The sequence below is a fragment of the Bombus vancouverensis genome, chromosome 7 (genome assembly GCF_051014615.1).
Source record: "Bombus vancouverensis nearcticus chromosome 7, iyBomVanc1_principal, whole genome shotgun sequence".
In the NCBI taxonomy this organism is placed as follows: domain Eukaryota; kingdom Metazoa; phylum Arthropoda; class Insecta; order Hymenoptera; family Apidae; genus Bombus; species Bombus vancouverensis.
In genome coordinates, this window is record NC_134917.1 from 4,986,110 (window position 1) to 5,002,014 (window position 15,905).

A 15,905-nucleotide genomic window follows, 5' to 3' on the forward strand; every position below is an offset into this window, starting at 1 on the left:
TCTAGCCGTCATTTCCTTCCCGTTGGAGATAATTCAACGTTTAAGTGCTCGTTGAACTCCATTTTACACTGCAAATGCAATGTACTACCGTTTAAGCGTCGAAACAAGCAAAATAGCTCACAAATCGCGAAGATTTCGTCGATTTCGATGAAATCTAGCCGTCATTTCCTTCCCGTTGGAGTTATTTAGACGTTTAACCGCTCATTTCACTCCATTTTACACTGCAAATGCAATGTACTACCGTTTAAGCGTCGAAACAAGCAAAATTGCTCGCAAATCGCGCAGATTTCGTCGATTTCGATGAAATCTAACCGTCATTTCCTTCCCGTTGGAGTTATTTAGACGTTTAACCGCTCATTTCACTCCATTTTACACGCCAAGTGTAATGCACTACCGTTTCAGGGTCGAAACAAGCGAAACTGGTCGCAAATCGAGATGATTTCGTCGATTTTGATGAAATCTAGCCGTCATTTCCTTCCCGTTGGATATAATTCAACGTTTAAGCGCTTGTTGAACTCCATTTTACACTATAAATGCAATGTACTACCGTTTAAGCGTCGAAACAGGCAAAATAGCTCGCAAATCGCGAAGATTTCGTCGATTTTGACGAAAAATAGCCGTCATTTCCTTCCCGTTGGAGATATTTCGACGTTTAAGCGCCCGCTGAACTCCATTTTACACTGCAAATGTAATGCACTACCGTTTAAGCGTCGAAACAAGCAAAATAACTCGCAAATCGCGAATATTTCGTCGATTTTGATGAAATCTAACCGTCATTTCCTTCGCCTTGGAGATATTTCGACGTTTACGCGCTCCCTGAACTCCATTTTGCACGCCGAGTGTAATGCACTACCGTTTAAGCGTCGAAACAAGCATAATAGCTCACAAATCGCGATGATTTCGTCGATTTTGGCGAAAAGTAGCCGTCATTTCCTTCCCGTTGGAGATATTTCGACGTTTAAGCGCTCATTTCACTCCGTTTTACACTGCAAATGTAACGCACTACCGTTTAAGCGTCGAAACAAGCAAAATAGCTCGCAAATCGCGAAGATTTCGTCGATTTTGACGAAAAATAACTGTCATTTCCTTCCCGTTGGAGATATTTCGACGTTTAAGCGCCCGCTGAACTCCATTTTACACTGCAAATGTAATGCACTACCGTTTAAGCGTCGAAACAAGCAAAATAGCTCGCAACTCTCGATGGTTTCGTCGATTTTGACGAAAAATGGCCGTCATTTCCATCCCGTTGGAGATATTTCGACGTTTGAGCTCTCGATGAACACCATTTTACACTGCAAATGCATTGCACTACCGTTTAAGCGTCGAAACAAGCAAAATAGCTCGCAAATCGCGAAGATTTCGTCGGTTTTGATGAAAAATAGCCGTCATTTCCTTCCCGTTGGAGATATTTCGACGTTTAAGCGCTCATTTCACTCCGTTTTTCACTGCAAATGTAATGCACTACCGTTTAAGCGTCGAAACAAGCAAAATATCTCGCAAATCGCGAAGATTTTGTCGATTTTGACGAAAACTAACTGTCATTTCCTTCCCGTTGGAGATATTTCGACGTTTAAGCGCCCGCTGAACTCCATTTTACACTGCAAATGTAATGCACTACCGTTTAAGCGTCGAAACAAGCAAAATAGCTCGCAACTCTCGATGGTTTCGTCGATTTTGACGAAAAATGGCCGTCATTTCCATCCCGTTGGAGATATTTCGACGTTTGAGCTCTCGATGAACACCATTTTACACTGCAAATGCATTGCACTACCGTTTAAGCGTCGAAACAAGCAAAATAGCTCGCAAATCGCGAAGATTTCGTCGGTTTTGATGAAAAATAGCCGTCATTTCCTTCCCGTTGGAGATATTTCGACGTTTAAGCGCTCATTTCACTGCGTTTTTCACTGCAAATGTAATGCACTACCGTTTAAGCGTCGAAACAAGCAAAATAGCTCGCAAATCGCGATGATTTCGTCGATTTTGGCGAAAAATAGCCGTCATTTCCTTCCCGTTGGAGATATTTCGACGTTTAAGCGCTCATTTCACTCCGTTTTACACTGCAAATGTAACGCACTACCGTTTAAGCGTCGAAACAAGCAAAATAGCTCGCTAATCGCGAAGATTTTGTCGATTTTGACGAAAACTAACTGTCATTTCCTTCCCGTTGGAGATATTTCGACGTTTAAGCGCTCATTTCACACCGTTTTTCACTGCAAATGTAATGCACTACCGTTTAAGCGTCGAAACAAGCAAAATAGCTCGCTAATCGCGAAGATTTTGTCGATTTTGACGAAAAATAGCTGTCATTTCCTTCCCGTTGGAGATATTTCGACGTTTAAGCGCTCATTTCACTCCGTTTTACACTGCAAATGTAACGCACTACCGTTTAAGCGTCGAAACAAACAAAATAGCTCGCAAATCGCGATGATTTCGTTGATTTTGGCGAAAAATAGCTGTCACTTCCTTCCCGTTGGAGATATTTCGACGTTTAAGCGCTCATTTCACTCCGTTTTACACTGCAAATGTAACGCACTACCGTTTAAGCGTCGAAACAAGCAAAATAGCTCGCAAATCGCGATGATTTCGTTGATTTTGGCGAAAAATAGCTGTCATTTCCTTCCCGTTGGAGATATTTCGACGTTTAAGCGCTCATTTCACTCCGTTTTACACTGCAAAAGTAATGCACTATCGTTTAAGCGTCGAAACAAGCAAAATAGCTCGCAAATCGCGATGATTTCGTTGATTTTGGCGAAAAATAGCTGTCATTTCCTTCCCGTTGGAGATATTTCGACGTTTAAGCGCTCATTTCACTCCGTTTTACACTGCAAATGTAACGCACTACCGTTTAAGCGTCGAAACAAACAAAATAGCTCGCAAATCGCGATGATTTCGTTGATTTTGGCGAAAAATAGCTGTCATTTCCTTCCCGTTGGAGATATTTCGACGTTTAAGCGCTCATTTCACTCCGTTTTACACTGCAAATGTAACGCACTACCGTTTAAGCGTCGAAACAAGCAAAATAGCTCGCAAATCGCGATGATTTCGTTGATTTTGGCGAAAAATAGCTGTCATTTCCTTCCCGTTGGAGATATTTCGACGTTTAAGCGCTCATTTCACTCCGTTTTTCACTGCAAATGTAATGCACTACCGTTTAAGCGTCGAAACAAGCAAAATAGCTCGCAAATCGCGATGATTTCGTCGATTTTGACGAAAAATAGCCGTCATTTCCTTCCCCTTGGAGATATTTCGACTTTAAGCGCTCATATCACTCCCCTTTTCACTGCAAATGTAATGCACTACCGTTTAAGCGTCGAAACAAGCAAAATATCTCGCAAATCGCGAAGATTTTGTCGATTTTGACGAAAACTAACTGTCATTTCCTTCCCGTTGGAGATATTTCGACGTTTAAGCGCTCATTTCACACCGTTTTTCACTGCAAATGTAATGCACTACCGTTTAAGCGTCGAAACAAGCAAAGTAGCTCGCTAATCGCGAAGATTTTGTCGATTTTGACGAAAAATAACTGTCATTTCCTTCCCGTTGGAGATATTTCGACGTTTAAGCGCCCGCTGAACTCCATTTTACACTGCAAATGTAATGCACTACCGTTTAAGCGTCGAAACAAGCAAAATAACTCGCAAATCGCGAATATTTCGTCGATTTTGATGAAATCTAACCGTCATTTCCTTCGCCTTGGAGATATTTCGACGTTTACGCGCTCCCTGAACTCCATTTTACACTGCAAATGCAACGCACTACCGTTTAAGCGTCGAATCAAGCAAAATTGCTCGCAATTCGCGAAGATTTCGTCGATTTTGATGAAATCTAACCGTCATTTCCTTCCCGTTGGAGATAATTCAACGTTTAAGTGCTCGTTGAACTCCATTTTACACTGCAAATGCAATGCACTACCGTTTAAGCGTCGAAACAAGCAAAATAGCTCGAAAATCGCGCAGATTTCGTCGATTTCGATGAAATCTAGCCGTCATTTCCTTCCCGTTGGAGTTATTTAGACGTTTAACCGCTCATTTCACTCCATTTTACACGCCAAGTGTAATGCACTACCGTTTCAGCGTCGAAACAAGCGAAACTGGTCGCAAATCGAGATGATTTCGTCGATTTTGATGAAATCTAGCCGTCATTTCCTTCCCGTTGGAGATAATACAATGTTTAAGTCCTCGTTGAACTCCATTTTACACTGCAAATGCAATATACTACCGTTTAAGCGTAGAAACAAGCAAAATAGCTCACAAATCGCGAAGATTTCGTCGATTACGATGAAATCTAGCCGTCATTTCCTTCCCGTTGGAGATAATTCAACGTTTAAGTGCTCGTTGAACTCCATTTTACACTGCAAATGCAATGTACTACCGTTTAAGAGTCGAAACAAGCAAAATAGCTCGCAAATCGCGAAGATTTCGTCGATTTGGAAGAAATCTAATTGTCATTTCCTTCCCGTTGGAGATATTTCGACGTTTAAGCGCTCGTTGCACTCCATTTTACACTGCAAATGCAATGCACCACCATTTAAGCGTCGAATCAAGCAAAATTGCTCGCAAATCGCGAAGATTTCGTCGATTTTGATGAAATCTAGCCGTCATTTCCTTCCCGTTGGAGATAATTCAACGTTTAAGTGCTCGTTGAACTCCATTTTACACTGCAAATGCAATGTACTACCGTTTAAGCGTCGAAACAAGCAAAATAGCTCGAAAATCGCGAAGATTTCGTCGATTTCGATGAAATCTAGCAGTCACTTCCTTCCCGTTGGAGTTATTTAGACGTTTAACCGCTCGTTTCACTCCATTTTACACGCCAAGTGTAATGCACTACCGTTTCAGCGTCAAAACAAGCGAAACTGGTCGCAAATCGCGATGATTTCGTCGATTTTGATGCAATCTAGCCGTCATTTCCTTCCCGTTGGAGATAATTCAACGTTTAAGTGCTCGTTGAACTCCATTTTACACTGCAAATGCAACGCACTACCGTTTAAGCGTCGAAACAAGGAAAATAGCTCGAAAATCGCGAAGATTTCGTCGATTTCGATGAAATCTAGCCGTCATTTACTTCCCGTTGGAGTTATTTAGACGTTTAACCGCTCATTTCACTCCATTTTACACGCCAACTGTAATGCACTACCGTTTCAGCGTCGAAACAAGTAAAATAGCTCGCAAATCGCGAAGATTTCGTCGATTTCGAAGAAATCTAGCCGTCATTTCCTTCCCGTTGGAGATAATTCAACGTTTAAGTGCTCGTTGAACTCCATTTTACACTGCAAATGCAATGCACTACCGTTTAAGCGTCGAAACAAGCAAAATAGCTCGAAAATCGCGAAGATTTCGTCGATTTCGATGAAATCTAACCGTCATTTCCTTCCCGTTGGAGATATTTCGACGTTTAAGCGCTCGTTGAACTCCATTTTACACTGCAAATGCAATTCACCACCATTTAAGCGTCGAATCAAGCAAAATAGCTCACAAATCGCGAAGATTTCGTCGATTTCGATGAAATCTAGCCGTCATTTCCTTCCCGTTGGAGTAATTTAGACGCTTGACCGCTCATTTCACTCCATTTTACACTGCAAATGCAATGTACTACCGTTTAAGCGTCGAAACAAGCAAAATTGCTCGCAACTCTCGATGGTTTCGTCGATTTTGACGAAAAATGGCCGTCATTTCCTTCCCGTTGGAGATATTTCGACGTTTGAGCGCTCGATGAACACCATTTTACACCGCAAATGCATTGGACTACCGTTTCAGCGTCGAAACAAGTAAAATAGCTCGCAAATCGCGAAGATTTCGTCGATTTCGAAGAAATCTAGCCGTCATTTCCTTCCCGTTGGAGATAATTCAACGTTTAAGTGCTCGTTGAACTCCATTTTACACTGCAAATGCAATGCACTACCGTTAAGCGTCGAAACAAGCAAAATAGCTCGAAAATCGCGAAGATTTCGTCGATTTCGATGAAATCTAACCGTCATTTCCTTCCCGTTGGAGATATTTCGACGTTTAAGCGCTCGTTGAACTCCATTTTACACTGCAAATGCAATGCACCACCATTTAAGCGTCGAATCAAGCAAAATAGCTCACAAATCGCGAAGATTTCGTCGATTTCGATGAAATCTAGCCGTCATTTCCTTGCCGTTGGAATTATTTAGACGTTTAACCGCTCATTTCACTCCATTTTACACTGCAAATGCAATGTACTACCGTTTAAGCGTCGAAACAAGCAAAATAGCTCGCAAATCGCGATGATTTCGTTGATTTTGGCGAAAAATAGCTGTCATTTCCTTCCCGTTGGAGATATTTCGACGTTTAAGCGCTCATTTCACCCCATTTTACACTGCAAATGTAATGCACTATCGTTTAAGCGTCGAAACAAGCCAAATTGCTCGGAAATCGCGAAGATTTCGTCGATTTTGATGAAATCTAGCCGTCATTTCCTTCCCGTTGGAGATAATTCAACGTTTAAGTGCTCGTTGAACTCCATTTTACACTGCAAATGCAATGCACTACCGTTTAAGCGTCGAAACAAGCAAAATAGCTCGCAAATCGCGAAGATTTCGTCGATTTTGACGAAAACTAACTGTCATTTTCTTCCCGCTGGAGATATTTCGACGTTTAGGCGCCCGCTGAATTCCACTTTCAACTGCAAATGTAATGCACTACCGTTTAAGCGTCGAAACTAGCAAAATAGCTCGCAAATCGCGAAGATTTCGTCGATTTTGGCGAAAAATAGCCGTCATTTCCTTCGCCTTGGAGATATTTCGACGTTTACGCGCCCCCTGAACTCCATTTTGCACGCCGAGTGTAATGCACTACCGTTTAAGCGCCGAAACAGGCAAAATAGCTCACAAATCGCGATGATTTCGTCGATTTTGGCGAAAAATAGCCGTCATTTCCTTCCCGTTGGAGATATTTCGACGTTTAAGCGCTCATTTCACACCGTTTTTCACTGCAAATGTAATGCACTACCGTTTAAGCGTCGAAACAAGCAAAATAGCTCGCTAATCGCGAAGATTTTGTCGATTTTGACGAAAAATAGCTGTCATTTCCTTCCCGTTGGAGATATTTCGACGTTTAAGCGCCCGCTGAACTCCATTTTACACTGCAAATGTAATGCACTACCGTTTAAGCGTCGAAACAAGCAAAATAACTCGCAAATCGCGAATATTTCGTCGATTTTGGCGAAAAATAGCCGTCATTTCCTTCCCGTTGGAGATATTTCGACGTTTAAGCGCTCATTTCACTCCGTTTTACACTGCAAATGTAACGCACTACCGTTTAAGCGTCGAAACAAACAAAATAGCTCGCAAATCGCGATGATTTCGTTGATTTTGGCGAAAAATAGCTGTCATTTCCTTCCCGTTGGAGATATTTCGACGTTTAAGCGCTCATTTCACTCCGTTTTACACTGCAAATGTAACGCACTACCGTTTAAGCGTCGAAACAAGCAAAATAGCTCGCAAATCGCGATGATTTCGTTGATTTTGGCGAAAAATAGCTGTCATTTCCTTCCCGTTGGAGATATTTCGACGTTTAAGCGCTCATTTCACTCCGTTTTACACTGCAAATGTAATGCACTATCGTTTAAGCGTCGAAACAAGCAAAATAGCTCGCAAATCGCGAAGATTTCGTCGATTTTGACGAAAAATAACTGTCATTTCCTTCCCGTTGGAGATATTTCGACGTTTAAGCGCCCGCTGAACTCCATTTTACACTGCAAATGTAATGCACTACCGTTTAAGCGTCGAAACAAGCAAAATAGCTCGCAACTCTCGATGGTTTCGTCGATTTTGACGAAAAATGGCCGTCATTTCCATCCCGTTGGAGATATTTCGACGTTTGAGCTCTCGATGAACACCATTTTACACTGCAAATGCATTGCACTACCGTTTAAGCGTCGAAACAAGCAAAATAGCTCGCAAATCGCGAAGATTTCGTCGGTTTTGATGAAAAATAGCCGTCATTTCCTTCCCGTTGGAGATATTTCGACGTTTAAGCGCTCATTTCACTCCGTTTTTCACTGCAAATGTAATGCACTACCGTTTAAGCGTCGAAACAAGCAAAATAGCTCGCAAATCGCGATGATTTCGTCGATTTTGACGAAAAATAGCCGTCATTTCCTTCCCCTTGGAGATATTTCGACTTTAAGCGCTCATATCACTCCATTTTTCACTGCAAATGTAATGCACTACCGTTTAAGCGTCGAAACAAGCAAAATATCTCGCAAATCGCGAAGATTTTGTCGATTTTGACGAAAACTAACTGTCATTTCCTTCCCGTTGTAGATATTTCGACGTTTAAGCGCTCATTTCACACCGTTTTTCACTGCAAATGTAATGCACTACCGTTTAAGCGTCGAAACAAGCAAAATTGCTCGCAAATCGCGAAGATTTCGTCGATTTTGATGAAATCTAGCCGTCATTTCCTTCCCGTTTTAGATAATTCAACGTTTAAGTGCTCGTTGAACTCCATTTTACACTGCAAATGCAATGCACTACCGTTTAAGCGTCGAAACAAGCAAAATAGCTCGAAAATCGCGAAGATTTCGTCGATTTCGATGAAATCTAACCGTCATTTCCTTCCCGTTGAAGTTATTTAGACGTTTAAGCGCTCGTTGAACTCCATTTTACACGCCAAGTGTAATGCACTACCGTTTCAGCGTCAAAACAAGCGAAACTGGTCGCAAATCGCGATGATTTCGTCGATTTTGATGCAATCTAGCCGTCATTTCCTTCCCGTTGGAGATAATTCAACGTTCAAGCGCTCGTTGAACTCCATTTTACACTGCAAATGCAATGCACCACCATTTAAGCGTCGAATCAAGCAAAATTGCTCGCAAATCGCGAAGATTTCGTCGATTTTGATGAAATCTAGCCGTCATTTCCTTCCCGTTTTAGATAATTCAACGTTTAAGTGCTCGTTGAACTCCATTTTACACTGCAAATGCAATGCACCACCATTTAAGCGTCGAATCAAGCAAATTAGCTCACAAATCGCGAAGATTTCGTCGATTTTGATGAAATCTAGCCGTCATTTCCTTGCCGTTGGAATTATTTAGACGTTTAACCGCTCATTTCACTCCATTTTACACTGCAAATGCAATGTACTACCGTTTAAGCGTCGAAACAAGCAAAATTGCTCGCAAATCGCGAAGATTTCGTCGATTTTGATGAAATCTAGCCGTCATTTCCTTCCCGTTTTAGATAATTCAACGTTTAAGTGCTCGTTGAACTCCATTTTACACTGCAAATGCAATGCACTACCGTTTAAGCGTCGAAACAAGTAAAATAGCTCGCAAATCGCGAAGATTTCGTCGATTTCGAAGAAATCTAGCCGTCATTTCCTTCCCGTTGGAGATAATTCAACGTTTAAGTGCTCGTTGAACTCCATTTTACACTGCAAATGCAATGCACTACCGTTTAAGCGTCGAAACAAGCAAAATAGCTCGCAAATCGCGAAGATTTCGTCGATTTTGACGAAAACTAACTGTCATTTTCTTCCCGCTGGAGATATTTCGACGTTTAGGCGCCCGCTGAATTCCACTTTCAACTGCAAATGTAATGCACTACCGTTTAAGCGTCGAAACTAGCAAAATAGCTCGCAAATCGCGAAGATTTCGTCGATTTTGGCGAAAAATAGCCGTCATTTCCTTCGCCTTGGAGATATTTCGACGTTTACGCGCTCCCTGAACTCCATTTTGCACGCCGAGTGTAATGCACTACCGTTTAAGCGCCGAAACAGGCAAAATAGCTCACAAATCGCGATGATTTCGTCGATTTTGGCGAAAAATAGCCGTCATTTCCTTCCCGTTGGAGATATTTCGACGTTTAAGCGCTCATTTCACTCCGTTTTTCACTGCAAATGTAATGCACTACCGTTTAAGCGTCGAAACAAGCAAAATAGCTCGCTAATCGCGAAGATTTTGTCGATTTTGACGAAAAATAGCTGTCATTTCCTTCCCGTTGGAGATATTTCGACGTTTAAGCGCCCGCTGAACTCCATTTTACACTGCAAATGTAATGCACTACCGTTTAAGCGTCGAAACAAGCAAAATAACTCGCAAATCGCGAATATTTCGTCGATTTTGATGAAATCTAACCGTCATTTCCTTCGCCTTGGAGATATTTCGACGTTTACGCGCTCCCTGAACTCCATTTTGCACGCCGAGTGTAATGCACTACCGTTTAAGCGTCGAAACAAGCATAATAGCTCACAAATCGCGATGATTTCGTCGATTTTGGCGAAAAATAGCCGTCATTTCCTTCCCGTTGGAGATATTTCGACGTTTAAGCGCTCATTTCACTCCGTTTTACACTGCAAATGTAACGCACTACCGTTTAAGCGTCGAAACAAACAAAATAGCTCGCAAATCGCGATGATTTCGTTGATTTTGGCGAAAAATAGCTGTCATTTCCTTCCCGTTGGAGATATTTCGACGTTTAAGCGCTCATTTCACTCCGTTTTACACTGCAAATGTAACGCACTACCGTTTAAGCGTCGAAACAAGCAAAATAGCTCGCAAATCGCGATGATTTCGTTGATTTTGGCGAAAAATAGCTGTCATTTCCTTCCCGTTGGAGATATTTCGACGTTTGAGCTCTCGATGAACACCATTTTACACTGCAAATGCATTGCACTACCGTTTAAGCGTCGAAACAAGCAAAATAGCTCGCAAATCGCGAAGATTTCGTCGGTTTTGATGAAAAATAGCCGTCATTTCCTTCCCGTTGGAGATATTTCGACGTTTAAGCGCTCATTTCACTCCGTTTTTCACTGCAAATGTAATGCACTACCGTTTAAGCGTCGAAACAAGCAAAATAGCTCGCAAATCGCGATGATTTCGTCGATTTTGACGAAAAATAGCCGTCATTTCCTTCCCCTTGGAGATATTTCGACTTTAAGCGCTCATATCACTCCATTTTTCACTGCAAATGTAATGCACTACCGTTTAAGCGTCGAAACAAGCAAAATATCTCGCAAATCGCGAAGATTTTGTCGATTTTGACGAAAACTAACTGTCATTTCCTTCCCGTTGTAGATATTTCGACGTTTAAGCGCTCATTTCACACCGTTTTTCACTGCAAATGTAATGCACTACCGTTTAAGCGTCGAAACAAGCAAAATAGCTCGCTAATCGCGAAGATTTTGTCGATTTTGACGAAAAATAACTGTCATTTCCTTCCCGTTGGAGATATTTCGACGTTTAAGCGCCCGCTGAACTCCATTTTACACTGCAAATGTAATGCACTACCGTTTAAGCGTCGAAACAAGCAAAATAATTCGCAAATCGCGAATATTTCGTCGATTTTGATGAAATCTAACCGTCATTTCCTTCGCCTTGGAGATATTTCGACGTTTACGCGCTCCCTGAACTCCATTTTGCACGCCGAGTGTAATGCACTACCGTTTAAGCGTCGAAACAAGCATAATAGCTCACAAATCGCGAAGATTTCGTCGATTTCGATGAAATCTAGCCGTCATTTCCTTCCCGTTGGAGTAATTTAGACGTTTAACCTCTCATTTCACTCCATTTTACACTGCAAATGCAATGTACTACCGTTTAAGCGTCGAAACAAGCAAAATTGCTCGCAAATCGCGAAGATTTCGTCGATTTCGATGAAATCTAACCGTCATTTCCTTCCCGTTGGAGATATTTCGACGTTTAAGCGCTCGTTGAACTCCATTTTACACTGCAAATGCAATGCACCACCATTTAAGCGTCGAATCAAGCAAAATAGCTCACAAATCGCGAAGATTTCGTCGATTTCGATGAAATCTAGCCGTCATTTCCTTCCCGTTGGAATTATTTAGACGTTTAACCGCTCATTTCACTCCATTTTACACTGCAAATGCAATGTACTACCGTTTAAGCGTCGAAACAAGCCAAATTGCTCGGAAATCGCGAAGATTTCGTCGATTTTGATGAAATCTAGCCGTCATTTCCTTCCCGTTGGAGATAATTCAACGTTTAAGTGCTCGTTGAACTCCATTTTACACTGCAAATGCAATGCACTACCGTTTAAGCGTCGAAACAAGCAAAATAGATCGAAAATCGCGAAGATTTCGTCGATTTCGATGAAATCTAGCCGTCATTTCCTTCCCGTTGGAGTTATTTAGACGTTTAACCGCTCGTTTCACTCCATTTTACACGCCAAGTGTAATGCACTACCGTTTCAGCGTCGAAACAAGCAAAATTGCTCGCAGATCGCGAAGATTTCGTCGATTTTGATGAAATCTAGCCGTCATTTCCTTCCCGTTGGAGATAATACAATGTTTAAGTCCTCGTTGAACTCCATTTTACACTGCAAATGCAATGTACTACCGTTTAAGCGTCGAAACAAGCAAAATAGCTCACAAATCGCGCAGATTTGGTCGATTTCGATGAAATCTAGCCGTCATTTCCTTCCCGTTGGAGTTATTTAGACGTTTAACCGCTCATTTCACTCCATTTTACACGCCAAGTGTAATGCACTACCGTTTCAGCGTCGAAACAAGCGAAACTGGTCGCAAATCGAGATGATTTCGTCGATTTTGATGAAATCTAGCCGTCATTTCCTTCCCGTTGGAGATAATACAATGTTTAAGTCCTCGTTGAACTCCATTTTACACTGCAAATGCAATATACTACCGTTTAAGCGTAGAAACAAGCAAAATAGCTCACAAATCGCGAAGATTTCGTTGATTTTGGCGAAAAATAGCTGTCATTTCCTTCCCGTTGGAGATAATTCAACGTTCTAGTGCTCGTTGAACTCCATTTTACACTGCAAATGCAATGTACTACCGTTTAAGCGTCGAAACAAGCAAAATAGCTCACAAATCGCGAAGGTTTCGTCCATTTCGATGAAATCTAGCCGTCATTTCCTTTCCGTTGGAGTTATTTAGACGTTTAACCGCTCATTTCACCCCATTTTACACTGCAAATGCAATGCACCAGCATTTAAGCGTCGAATCAAGCAAAATTGCTGGCAAATCGCGAAGATTTCGTCGATTTTGATGAAATCTAGCCGTCATTTCCTTCCCGTTGGAGATAATTCAACGTTTAAGTGCTCGTTGAACTCCATTTTACACTGCAAATGCAATGCACTACCGTTTAAGCGTCGAAACAAGCAAAATAGCTCGCAAATCGCGAAGATTTCGTCGATTTTGATGAAATCTAGCCGTCATTTCCTTCCCGTTGGAGATAATTCAACGTTTAAGTGCTCGTTGAACTCCATTTTACACTGCAAATGCAATGTACTACCGTTTAAGCGTCGAAACAAGCAAAATAGCTCACAAATCGCGAAGATTTCGTCGATTTCGATGAAATCTAGCCGTCATTTCCTTCCCGTTGGAGATAATTCAACGTTTAAGTGCTCGTTGAACTCCATTTTACACTGCAAATGCAATGTACTACCGTTTAAGCGTCGAAACAAGCAAAATAGCTCACAAATCGCGAAGATTTCGTCGATTTCGATGAAATCTAGCCGTCATTTCCTTCCCGTTGGAGTTATTTAGACGTTTAACCGCTCATTTCACTCCATTTTACACTGGAAATGCAATGTACTACCGTTTAAGCGTCGAAACAAGCAAAATTGCTCGCAAATCGCGCAGATTTCGTCGATTTCGATGAAATCTAGCCGTCATTTCCTTCCCGTTGGAGTTATTTAGACGTTTAACCGCTCATTTCACTCCATTTTACACGCCAAGTGTAATGCACTACCGTTTCAGCGTCGAAACAAGCGAAACTGGTCGCAAATCGAGATGATTTCGTCGATTTTGATGAAATCTAGCCGTCATTTCCTTCCCGTTGGAGATAATTCAACGTTTAAGCGCTTGTTGAACTCCATTTTACACTGCAAATGTAATGCACTACCGTTTAAGCGTCGAAACAAGCAAAATAGCTCGCAACTCTCGATGGTTTCGTCGATTTTGACGAAAAATGGCCGTCATTTCCTTCCCGTTGGAGATATTTCGACGTTTGAGCGCTCGATGAACACCATTTTACACCGCAAATGCATTGGACTACCGTTTAAGCGTCGAAACAACAAAAATAGCTCGCAAATCGCGAAGATTTTGTCGATTTTAACGAAAACTAACCGTCATTTCCTTCGCCTTGGAGATATTTCGACGTTTACGCGTTCCCTGAACTCCATATTGCACGCCGAGTGTAATGCACTACCGTTTAAGCGTCGAAACAAGCGAAACTGGTCGCAAATCGAGATGATTTCGTCGATTTTGATGAAATCTAGCCGTCACTTCCTTCCCGTTGGAGATAATTCAACGTTTAAGCGCTTGTTGAACTCCATTTTACACTGCAAATGCAATGCACCAGCATTTAAGCGTCGAATCAAGCAAAATTGCTCGCAAATCGCGAAGATTTCGTCGATTTTGATGAAATCTAGCCTTCATTTCCTTCCCGTTGGAGATAATTCAACGTTTAAGTGCTCGTTGAACTCCATTTTACACTGCAAATGCAATGCACTACCGTTTAAGCGTCGAAACAAGCAAAATAGCTCGCAAATCGCGAAGATTTCGTCGATTTTGATGAAATCTAGCCGCCATTTCCTTCCCGTTGGAGATAATTCAACGTTTAAGCGCTTGTTGAACTCCATTTTACACTGCAAATGTAATGCACTACCGTTTAAGCGTCGAAACAAGCAAAATAGCTCGCAACTCTCGATGATTTCGTCGATTTTGGCGAAAAATAGCCGTCATTTCCTTCCCGTTGGAGATATTTCGACACTTAAGCGCTCATTTCACTCCGTTTTTCACTGCAAATGTAATGCACTACGGTTTAAGCGTCGAAACAAGCAAAATATCTCGCAAATCGCGAAGATTTTGTCGATTTTGACGAAAACTAACTGTCATTTCCTTCCCGTTGGAGATATTTCGACGCTTAAGCGCTCATTTCACACCGTTTTTCACTGCAAATGTAATGCACTACCGTTTAAGCGTCGAAACAAGCAAAATAGCTCGCTAATCGCGAGGATTTTGTCGATTTTGACGAAAAATAGCTGTCATTTCCTTCCCGTTGGAGATATTTCGACGTTTAAGCGCCCGCTGAACTCCATTTTACACTGCAAATGTAATGCACTACCGTTTAAGCGTCGAAACAAGCAAAATAACTCGCAAATCGCGAATATTTCGTCGATTTTGATGAAATCTAACCGTCATTTCCTTCGCCTTGGAGATATTTCGACGTTTACGCGCTCCCTGAACTCCATTTTGCACGCCGAGTGTAATGCACTACCGTTTAAGCGTCGAAACAAGCATAATAGCTCACAAATCGCGATGATTTCGTCGATTTTGGCGAAAAATAGCCGTCATTTCCTTCCCGTTGCAGATATTTCGACGTTTAAGCGCTCATTTCACTCCGTTTTACACTGCAAATGTAACGCACTACCGTTTAAGCGTCGAAACAAACAAAGTAGCTCGCAAATCGCGATGATTTCGTTGATTTTGGCGAAAAATAGCTGTCATTTCCTTCCCGTTGGAGATATTTCGACGTTTAAGCGCTCATTTCACTCCGTTTTACACTGCAAATGTAACGCACTACCGTTTAAGCGTCGAAACAAGCAAAATAGCTCGCAAATCGCGATGATTTCGTTGATTTTGGCGAAAAATAGCTGTCATTTCCTTCCCGTTGGAGATATTTCGACGTTTAAGCGCTCATTTCACTCCGTTCTACACTGCAAATGTAATGCACTACCGTTTAAGCGTCGAATCAAGCAAAATAGCTCACAAATCGCGAAGATTTCGTCGATTTCGATGAAATCTAGCCGTCATTTCCTTCCCGTTGGAATTATTTAGACGTTTAACCGCTCATTTCACTCCATTTTACACGCCAACTGTAATGCACTACCGTTTCAGCGTCGAAACAAGTAAAATAGCTCGCAAATCGCGAAGATTTCGTCGATTTCGAAG